This window comes from Schistocerca americana, chromosome 2 (genome assembly GCF_021461395.2).
Source record: "Schistocerca americana isolate TAMUIC-IGC-003095 chromosome 2, iqSchAmer2.1, whole genome shotgun sequence".
Classification (NCBI taxonomy): domain Eukaryota; kingdom Metazoa; phylum Arthropoda; class Insecta; order Orthoptera; family Acrididae; genus Schistocerca; species Schistocerca americana.
Genome location: NC_060120.1, coordinates 2,081,195 through 2,092,774, shown reverse-complemented (window position 1 = coordinate 2,092,774; position 11,580 = coordinate 2,081,195). Strand labels below are relative to the sequence as shown.

At 41.1% G+C, this 11,580-nt stretch overlaps 1 protein-coding gene across 1 annotated transcript in view; it reads left to right on the top strand.

Annotated features, from left to right (window-relative positions):
* Nucleotides 1–7,504: 7,504 nt before the first annotated feature.
* The window catches only part of LOC124595154, a 71,886-nt gene continuing 67,810 nt past the window's right edge, over nt 7,505–11,580 (top strand). The window contains exon 1 of the mRNA XM_047133758.1: nt 7,505–7,590. The gene's annotated coding sequence lies outside the window, so the exon portion shown is untranslated. The remainder of the gene's footprint in view (nt 7,591–11,580) is intronic.

Here is an 11,580-nt window from a genome sequence, read left to right as displayed (position 1 = left end):
ATTGCTTGAATTTTATTCTGAATTAACTTATTAGTGTCAAATGCGCTGTCGATATCATCCCTGTCAGTACTTGCAGAATGATTGTTAGCGTCAAGTTCCGTCGAAAATTCCGAACTGTTGTCTAACAGGAGGTAAAGCCGATTAATTTCTTCGTCATGGTTTGAGAGCCAATCTTCAAATTTCAAAGCTACTGACTTACCTTCTTTTTCTAAAGTTATTTCAGCATCGTGAAAGTTTAAGATTGCTTTGTATTCATTCAAAAAGTCTACTCCCAGTATAATTTCCGTCGACAATAATGGAACAATAAGAAAGTTCATAGAGAAGCTGTGGCTTTGACAAAAGAATTCTAGGTTGGTTTGTTGGCGTACATCTACACTTTTTCCAAAGATTGCACCTTGTAATTTAATCTTACGTAACGGAAGTGTGGGGCAATCGTTCGATTTGTTGCATTTGCTAAAGGCTGTTTCACTGATTACTGAAATGGGACTGCCAGAGTCAAGTACTGCCGTAAATTTTACGTCATTTACTGTAATGCAAATCACAGGATATGCAACCTTGTTATGTTTTACGTCGTGTTCTTGGAGTAAGATGTCCCTAATATCTTCCATTTTTACGTAATTACTAGCTACGGCAGCTGCGTCGTTAGTGTCATAAGAACGTTTTGTGGCTGCCAGCGGTGTGAGTCATTGCCTATTGTCTCTTTGTTGGCGCGCGTCGTTATTGGGATTTGGAGACCTAACTTCTACAAATTCACCGTGACGAGAGGGCCCTGCCCTGTTTAAATCCCGCCAGTTCTGATGCAATTCAGGTCTGTCGTTACGATCACATCGTCTGTCGTCATGTCGATAGTTCCTGTAGTTTCTTTCTTGTCGGTTAAGTGGTGGAGAATTTCTCCCTGAATCGTAACTGCGCGCTGGACCGTTGCGTCTAAAGTTATTCTGTCTCCCTTGATAATAACTGTTTTGGTTCCCATATTGTCTGTTTCTCTGATTGTCTCTGTGATAGTCATTACCGCGGAGAGGTGATCTTTCCCTGTAATTATTACTACTCTGCCAACGGTTGTCATACGGGTGGTGTCTGTTTTGGTCACGATATGTGTTGTGAGAATAGCTTTGTCGTGTCCAGTTATTATTTCTTTCATCGCGGAATTGCGACGGATGTGATCTGTAATTGTTGTGCTCCTGCGTTCCGCGATTGTCAGTGTCAATTTCCAGTTCTTGTAACAGTCCCTGAAATGCTTCAATGTCGTCTTTGCAACGTCCTGCCAAAATAATATGTCGTAAATGTTCAGGCAGTTTGATTAAGCAAATGCGGATGAGTTCTGAGGGGCTGTATGGGTTTGAAAGATACTGATTCTTATGCAACATGTCTTCAAAATATTTCACAAGACTGGAAAATTCAGATTGTTCGAAGTGTTTCATCATTATGATGCTATGTTTTACGCGGTCTTGTGTGGCTTGAGACCAATATGCTGAGAGGAAGGCATGGTAAAACTCTCCTTCACTGTGGCAATCGTGAATTACCGATCGCATTCTTACAGCTGGTTCATTCTCCAAGTAGCGACAGACTGCACACAGCACAGCCAGTGATTTTCATATTGAGCGCTACGTAACGTTGCCAATAAGAAAACATAAACAGCCTACTTACATAGAGAAAACATAAACAGCCTACTTACAAACGTCGCGACCACTCCACGCGACTTGCAGCTTTCATAGAACGTCTAGAGAAAGGATACAGAATTTGCTATAGACACATCACTGCATTCATGACAGCTAGAAGTGTACAGGAAGGCCAAGAATTCGCGTGTCCCGGGCCCGTTTTGTCGAAGAAGTAAACCAATAAACTACAAGTTTTCAGACATAGCCACACTGCGTTTGGAACACTGGTCAAAATGGACTTAATTATGAACTATTTTCTGGTGCGACACTCTGTAAAACAAAGAGAAAAATCAACAGTTGCCCTGGTCCAGTCTGCACACAACACAACTCACTGTTATACAAAAGATGTTAAACGTTCAATGAGTGGACATCTAAAAATGACTGTAAATTTACCTTCAGAAAAAAACTTTCGGCCTGGAAGTTAAAAAGGCTATTGAAGACAGTCTTCCACCAAACATAGACTTGGAGGCTACCACAAGTGGGAAAATGTTAAAATACTATTAGAAAGTCCTTTATCGTGAGTATTGTTAGTGACAGTGCCGCATATAACCAGAAGTGTATACTACTTTGTGATCTTGGAGTGCTCACAAGGACACAACAATAGGAAACGATTCGTTGATTCATTTGCGGATAGAGATACTGAATGCATGATCGTTCCACCAAAAGCAACAAAATATGTATAAAATTTATGCAAGATGGATAACAGCCTCTACAAGGACCCTCTGCACTGACTTCGACACAAAATTAGGAAATCAAATTTTCTTAATCAAAATGCATTCAGTTATTCAAAAACAGCTCTCTGCTCCAGTGTATCAGCCTATGCCTGACAATTGTCTGGCTACAGTACTCCATCACATGTTGCTGAATTCAAGAATGTAATTGAAGTGGAACTTGCGAGTCTGAGGATTGTTAAGGTACGGCTTTCGCCAAATGTGCCTATTGTGAGTCTGCATATTGTTTCATGCATTTTGTTGAGGAATCTCAGACACATTTTTAAAGTCCGATAGTGAGCAAACTAACGGTAACACAGTCGAATGCTTTCACCACCACAGTGGTACGTAATACTTCTAAGCACAACTGTAACACCGAATTTTTGGTCGAACCCATACACTTCCCTTGTCAGAAAGGCTGCGACATTTTGTACAGCTCACGTATCATTTGCACATTCCTCTTTCCTGTGCGCCTTTTTAGGAGCAGTTGTGATTTCAACAGCTGTACTTAATACAGAAAACCTATCTGTTGGTGATGGTCTCAATCTTGAGCAGAAAGCATTCACATTATCATCTGCCCAAAGATTTCTGATTGCCTCGCATGCAATGTGTAACAGCTGTATCTTTCCGCGAACATACACCACTAAGAACTGTTATGGACTGAGCTTTTCGCGTGCGCGCCATTCAGCACCACGTTTCTATCTCAGAGGGAGTTTCCCAAGTTATTGCATCTGGCTACAGCTAAAGATTTACAGGTTGTTTGCTTAGCTAGGTTGAGATTACACACTCCTTTTGACAATTACCGTTTCTAAGATATTATTGCAGCACGATTCTACTGATAGTGTTTAAAGTAGCAAAACAGTAAAGCAATAAAATTACGACAATCTTACAGAATAGGTAAATACAATATATGTCGGAAGAGAAGTACAAAGACATTTCACAAAGCAAATATAAAGCTGTATTAGAAGCGTGTGAGGTGTCGTGTAGTTTCGTTACGACTGAAGTGGAGGACATAGTTGTGGCTAACGAAAATGAAATGGAGGGGAGTGCGACGTACAACGAGTTGAATATATGATAGTCCAAAGAAGTGCTTTACTGGATTGAATGAGGGTGCTGATATCGATCCTGTACTTGACGGATCGAAGCTACCCTCGCGCAACTTCGCTACAGTGCAGTGGCATCGCTGACGGGGGTGCCCTATAGTCCTAGAACGCACAGTTTCGTGCAATGGGGTGCATTGCGGCAGAGCCATCAAGCGAGTAGATGGCGTAAGAATGTGAGAAAAGCGATCGTAGTTAAAGTGATAATTTTGAAGCAGAGCATTAATATCGTATCAGTGGCATTGTTATACAATTGTAACGCCACCGTACTGTAACGAATCGGCAATGGTATACTCATTTAAACTGGTGATAAATGAGTGGATGTAATTGGAGTGCGAATGAGATCAGATCAACTAGAGGCGTGATACTTGAAATTAATGTAAAGTCGTACAAAAGTGTTCACCTATTGCAAACTTCTTCATTATTATCAGAATGTTTTGCAAAGGACTAAGTTACATTTCAGTGTCGGAGAATGGAGAAGACATGCGTCGTATACACACGATCAGAACTTTAGTCATCGGCGCATATACATTGGGAATAAGTTCGCCCTCCTAACACTGGCTACTTATGAATGTCCGCCGCCTAATATTCCAACCAGTCACAGTATAATAAGTAATAATCAAGTATAAATCAAGAAATAATACAGAGTGGCGGCTTAAAATTGTTAGAGGTAACGAAAGAGAGAGACGGCTACCGATCTGAAAGTGGGTGCTGTTAGAAACCCTTGAACATCAGCAATGTTGCGTATCGTTACAGATCAAAAAGCGTGGAAAAGTCTGGAGGAGGTCGTTATCTTGCAGCAGGTGACAAGAGACCACTGATGATGAATATCAACCACGGTCATGTAACAGCGTGCCTCTTTCCAAACGCCAGTGAATGGCCTTAAAAATGATATCGTTTCATTAAACAAAACATAGTTATTTCATGTTAAGTGTTAACAATACAGTGAAAAACTCTCTCTTGTTCATAGTATCAGTTACTCAAAATCTTGTAACGATATCTTCCATCTTTTTCTAGATTTTAATAGTTTCACACTGTGTAGGAACCAATAAACAGTATAATTATGAGACTAATTTTGTCTTGTGTAATTAAACTATCAGCTCCTGAGACGGAGATGCGTCAATCAGCATCTACATGTTGATCTGCTATAATGCGCCGGCCGAGGTGGCCGAGCGGTTCTAGGCGCTTCAGTGCGGGACCGCGCGACTGCTACAGTCGCAGCTTGAATCCTGCCTAGGGCGTGGATGTGTATGATATCCTTAGGTTAGTTAGGTTTAAGTAATTCTAAGTTCTAGGCGACTAATGACCTCAGATGTTGCGTCCCATAGTGCTCAGAGCCATTTGAACCGATTTTTTGCTATAATGCTCTGTATTTATGTTACGGTGGAACCCCTTAGCCTCTATTTTTTCCTCGTTGCGACGGACACAGGAAAAGAGGAATGATAAAGAGTGCAAGAAGCAGCAGGACAGAGAGGGAGAACGTAAGCAAGAGTATTTGTACAAAGTGCTAAAATTTCGATAGAAGGGATTGTGATTTTTAATGCTGTATAAGCCCTCCCTTTCCACAAGCTGCAATAGGCAGCTGACAAGGGTCTGTGGCGGTAGTTGCCGCTGTTGTGTTTTCATGATACTGACAGAAGAAGGAGGAACAGGTGGGACTCTTAACAGGTTTACCCTCTCTACTCAAGTCTTCCATTTTCGTGTCGCTCTGTAAGCAGCGTAGTGTTCAGGATACGTCAGATGTGTTTGTTTGCTCTTAGAGTAGATCAGACTATCTTTGTGGTGTGGAAGTGCGTTTACGGAGTTAGAAAGTGTTTCACCCTGAACAATGAGATCGGTAGTGATTGTGAAACTGCTGGTGGAGTATTTTGGTACTGCAGAAGACGTACCTACAGAAGAAGAGTTTGTTATTTACGAACAAGTAAAGCAATAGTTGACAGATGAGGATACTGTAATAGCAGAAGTTACTAAACTTTTAACAGATGAAGAGATATCAGATGAAGAAAATGATAGAGCCACGGCAGTGAGGAATGAAGCAGTGTCATCAGTGGCCGATTTCCTGGGAAGTATCGGCTCATCTTATCAGCCATCACCTCCTGGAAAACGAACGAAGTTTCCAGAAGGACATATGGCTGATACGCACAAGATTTGGGCAAAACAACCAAGGAAAAGGATGGGAATGTTGCTTCTCCCCGTCTGTGTTGTCCTGAATTGCAAATATGGAGCCACACCTGAACGTTACAACGTTGTTAACACAAAAAAGCAAAATAAAAGCAAGTCTGTGTTACGAATCTTTGAAAAACAAGTTGGAACAACGTCATTCAGCAAACCCAAAAATTCTGCAGGATATGATACATTGTGAATTATGTTAATATTTTATAGCAAAGAAACAGGAAAACGCAAATAATACATGCCCGCACAAAGAGCCATTGGGCACTGAAAATGAAGAAGAGAATTGACCCTCACAATTCACTGCAGTTCAAAGCCGCGCGGAGTGGCCGGGAGGTTTGAGGCACCGTGTCACGGATTGCGAGGCCGCTCCCGCCGGAGTTTCGAGTCCTCTCTTGAGCACGGGTGTGTGTATTGTTCTTAGCATAAGTTAGTTTAAGTAGTGTGTAAGACTAGACACCGATGACCTCAGCAGTTTGGTCCCTTAGGAATTCGCACATATTTGAACATTTTTGACCAGTTCAAAGCTTCTAACTCGTGGGTAAGAAAATTTAATTCTAAGAATAGCAATGTCTGTCGAAAATAAGCTACAAAGTCAGCGAGCCTCTGGTTGAAGGGGATGCCGATATTCAGCTAAAAGCTTATCAGTTCCTAGAGAAATCATGTCTGTCATTGAGGAAAAACGTCTGTCACCAGATCCAGTAATTAATGCTGACCAATCAAGATGTGATAACGAGTTGTGATCTGGAAGGATTCTCGCAGTAAAGGGAAGTAAGCATGTCTTTGGTGCGGCTGGATCCTTAGCGGCAATCACACACTAATACGTGATAATTCGTGGGTTTGTTATGAATGGTGCGCTCCTGCCTCATTTGTGTGTCATTGTAGCGGAGCCCACCGGCCATTTTACTGCAGATATCAATATAAATTTACCGAACAGCTAGCGGTTTGCTAACACATTTGCTAATATGACGAAGAGAGATTTAAAAATCTTCCTAGAACGAGTATTGTGACCAGACATACAAGAAACAACTAAAGCCTTTCTTTTGGTTGACTGCTGGACAGCTCATTCCAGCAAAGTGTACAGGTATTGTGCAATCTGCCGACGTTTACAACTTCCATCAATACAAAAATTTCGTGATATTTATCATAGATACAATTATGGTATCTTCAGAGAATGACATTAACATGCGGCAAAGACCACTTCTTACGCCTTCAGTCGTTTGTGTATGTCCAGTTCCCGGCGACAAGATTTTCCAACTTCATCAAATTTGCAGTTTTTTCAATGCGGATATACCAAAGAGATTCCTGTTTGAACACCCTTGGAGTACTTCCTCGAAGAACGATTAACGGAAGTGTGTTTCCATGAGAAATTTGAGCAACCTGCTTTCATCAAAAGTGCACACCGCGAGAACTGTCTATGCATTGGCCATGCTGTTATAGCTGACTTTCACATTTCTGCCTCCAATAGTGTAGTTAAGCAAGTAAACTCTGTTATAGAATGTTTCATGCCGTAGCATTGACTGTTTGTCTCAAATGATACATTTGTGCAATAGATCATTCATACTTACAATATTCTCTTCGTAACTTTGACGATTGATTTCTCCTGCTGTAATAGTCCATAGCAGCCACAATTTTTATGGTGTACGTATATTAGGTTGCACTATCAGCAGCGCTATGTATGAATACAGTTTGTGCGGCAACGTTTCCCTGACCTTGCCTCGTGAGTCGGCAGCTGCTATGCAGTCAATTGTTGGCGCGCTGAGACTGTGCCCCACCAATGACCTATGATTACCACAAGGACGTTGGTTAGCGAGGCACGAGGACGGGGGGACGGGGGGGGGGGGGGGGCAGGGGGACAGGGGGGCAGTGTGTGCCCCGGACTCACACAGGCTGCTGGCTCTGCGGCGACAGCTGCCTCTGGCTACTGCACCGCCCGAATCATCTGTAGCAGAGGTGAGTTACCTGCAGTCATTCAGTCACTGTGAAGAGAGCTTTATACCTAACTATATAGGACACGCACTTTGAAGTTTCCATCTCACATTCCTGTTCTTTAAGGTGGACGTATGCGAAGTTTCAATATCTTGAAAAAAAAATCCTTATAAAGTCCAAGGCTTTAAAGACAATATAACTAAATCTGGCACAGTTGTTAAAGAATACGTTTTCATGCTTATTGAAGTTACACGTTTTCAATTACAAACAACTGAAATTTTTTCTACAAGGTGAGACCAAACGTTCCTTTTTCGAAAAATCTATTAGAACGAATTACAAATATCTGTGGAACATAATACTGATATCTTCTTTTGCTAGATTTTCACAGCTCTCCAAATTTCTGTGAAAAAAGTATACCAAATCTTACGGCTTTTCTCTTACGTAAACGCCTTACTATTGTAGTAAATGAAAATTCCTTTCACAGAATGTTCCACTGTAGTATTGACTAACTTCATGCCAAATTTAAGTACTGTAATGCCAGAGTTTTTTGAGGGAAAGGTACATAAAGTTTCCAAAATGTAAGCTATGTCCAACGTGAATCAAAGGTTTCTCCATGTTCGGATTAGGCCTTATTTTATCTGGGTGAGCTAGTGCAAACCATATGCTTTATCATCTCCATCCTCTAGCAGCCTTTTCTTTGCTTGTACTCTAAGGTTAACCTGAATTTCAAACTGAGTAACAATAATCACAGCTGCATCAATTCTCGTGTTCGATTTCCTTCAATATCGATAGCGTGAAAGCTCGTGGATCAAATCTCAGCCTATTTACAGTTCGTAGTCTGTCAAGATTAGCACACTCAAAAACTAAACGCGCATCATACAATGCAACTTCACCAATAGTTGTCTTGGGGCGTGGTTTTCCTGTCACACAGTTGTAATTTTCATTAGGGTTTTCAGCTTCTCCGTGCTCACACCTTTGTAGAAGTTCTGGATCTGCTAAACACCGAAATATTCCTCATCCTGGAAGAAAACACAACAGGAATAAATAATATGAGGAAATACAGAACAACAGAGGGGCGTGACCCCGTGCAAGCTTCCGTTGATTATTATTTCTGTCATACTTAGAAACTGAATAGGAACGTAATATTCAAAATATCAGACTTCAGTACCATGAAATAAATGAAGATCCAATAAAATATTTTTCACAGTTTTGGTTGCTTTCGCTTACGTCCCACCTTAACGAGATATTGCTAGCTATGCCGATTGTGCGAAGCTTCATTACCACCTCTAGAAATGACGCGCGGGAAAGACATTATTTCGGAGTTTTTTCCTTACTCTGCTTGATGCTGCGAAATAACAGCAGTCAAGTGTAAACGTAAGTGCGTTATTCTATGTGGGCCTTTTGAAATAGTGGTACCGCACAGTACAAATCAATAAAATCGAACATTTATTAGCCATATAGCTGTTTGCTTCGCATTCGCCGGTTGGAAGTAGTCCAAAGTTAGTAAATAATTGTAAGGAATCATATCCGTCACTTTCAAGAGCTGAGAATCTGATGGTGAGATGAATCACATACCGCTCGAACATCGTAAACGCGAAGGGCATCCCAAAACTAAAACCACAGGCGAAAGCGTCTATAAAGGGCTTCAGAGTCTATTAGACTATTAGTGGTCAAAGGTGTATGAAGTAGTGTGCTCGGCAGGGAAGTGTATGATACATCTGACATGGAGAAAGAAGGAATAGAAAGTACTGTGCAAAGTGGGTGTTGCATTTGTTAAACGCTGAGCAAAACCAAATGCTTCATTTACTACATAATGAGCAAACGCAAATGCCACATAACGTTTTCAGAAATGTTTCAGTTTCTTTTCTAGAGCACAGATGCTTATGTTCACTAATTTTTGCAGTCTCTTAGACAAGGATTCAACAATTAATGTCAAAAACTAAACACCGTTCAAAACAATATATGGAAGCCTCCGACATTGCACCACAAGATGATGATGATTTCATGTACTGGGAAGGTTCTCGTCAGAGTTTCCTTGCATGCAAATAATATTCTGCTTTTGACTGCCTAACAAAAAGTAAACCACTAACAGGTGAACATTGTGAAAGTATTTTGGATGAAAAAAAGCGTTACAAGACACTTGGCTTTGTAAAATAACGAAAAGTCATATTTCTTCAATCTCCGTTTGACTCCCACATACACTCACATTTAAATAAATTTCTAAGCGGACAAATTTTTGAGTCTATGAAAATTTTACGCAGAAAGGCTATTTTGAACTGCCCATTTACGTTCAAAAGTAACAATTTGTAACTATAGCTTCACACAAAGTATCCGCACAACACAAAAAAAGTCTGAAGCTTATATGTGCTGCGAAAAACGAAAAAATGTTCGTATCTCAGGTCTTGTGTTTTCACTTTATGTTATACGCGATTTCGACATAGGCTTACTGCCACTCTCCCTCACATGATATTTCCAAGTTACGCTACTCCGTAATAATACCAAAAACGGAGTAGCATTTATTTCTTGGTATTATTCTGTCTTTTTTATGGATAATTTAGGTTCAAAAACTGCCATGTAGCCGCATCATTGTATTATACCTCAGCTCTGGGAATACAACAAAACTGAAAAGTATCATTCATTCCTACTGAGTGCAACCTGTTGTTTGTGGCTACAACATTTTTATTACAACGCTATCCTACATGACCTGAAACGGTTTTCAACACTTTATTGCTAACAAAATGAAGGAATGAAGGTTAAAGTTTAATATGCCGTCGACATCGAAGTCATTAGAGACGGAGCACAAGCTCGGATTGTTTCAAGGACGGGGAAGTAAAATCAGACACGCTCATTCAAAGGAGCCATCCTGGCATTTACCTGGAGCGATATAGGAAAATCATAAAAACGTAAACAAGGCTAGCCGAAAGCGAATTTTAGCCGTTGTCCTGCCGAATGTGGGTCCTGTGTGCCAACTATTACGCCACTCAGCTCGGCTTCGTTGCTGGTGTCCTACAACACATCTTCCCATCCTTGGACACATTCCTTGCCTCAAGTCTGTTCCTCGTCTTACTCCTTTAAGGCTCTCACAACTAGAAAGAGTTCTCAAACATCCCACATTTTTGACATATTCTTTCCTTGTAGATTATTTCAGTGAAATGCAGACTTATGTGTCTGACCTTGGACCTTTTTCGAAGTAATGTTTGCAGAAGATTGTAGAGTTCTTCGTTATGGGTTTACAGAGCTGCAGTTCTTTCTAGCTGGATGTGGAATATACCATATTCTTCTTGAAGCATAGATCTGTACTCCTCCATAGTACTTGGGCTGCACCAGTTCTGGCAAAGAATACATTGTTGCCAGATTTCTGATGTTCTCGTCAGTAGCATCTTTCATTGCTAGCCCCCAACCGTGCTGACAGAGGCGAATTGTCCTACATAGGAAATGGTGGGAAATTCAGAAACAATCCAGTTGTACTGCAGGATTTTCCCTCTACTCCCATGACATTACTGTGAGAGTAGGCCACTTGTGACAAGTATAGAATCCAAGATAGGTTTTCAGCCCTAACATCACACATACTGCTTCTCATAAGTTAAAGAGTAATCCCTCTCATGTCATGCTACATTTGGAATTCACTTGTCCTAAGCCCATCAGCGAAAAGATAAGAGTGTTTTTGTCTTTATTTTAAACAAATACTAGAACAGTGAGCCCCCTTTCTGTAGTCTCAAAGTTCACCATCAGCCATACAATACCTCGCCAGGCAGCATTTCACCAGAGACCAACGTAAAGCCGCTGTCGCCACCACTGCCACCTCCCACTTGTGCTAGCACAGAGCTGGGACTGCTGCAGCCACCAGTCACTAGCCAAGGTAGGGCTGGGCAGCCAGCCAACCACATCACCTGTGCTGTGCCAATGACTAATTTCACAGAGATAGGGCTATGTCCACTTGTCTGTCTGTCATTTAAGTGTAGTTGTTCACATTTCAACACTTTCAGTGTGGTGTAAATACATCGCTTCTAGTAG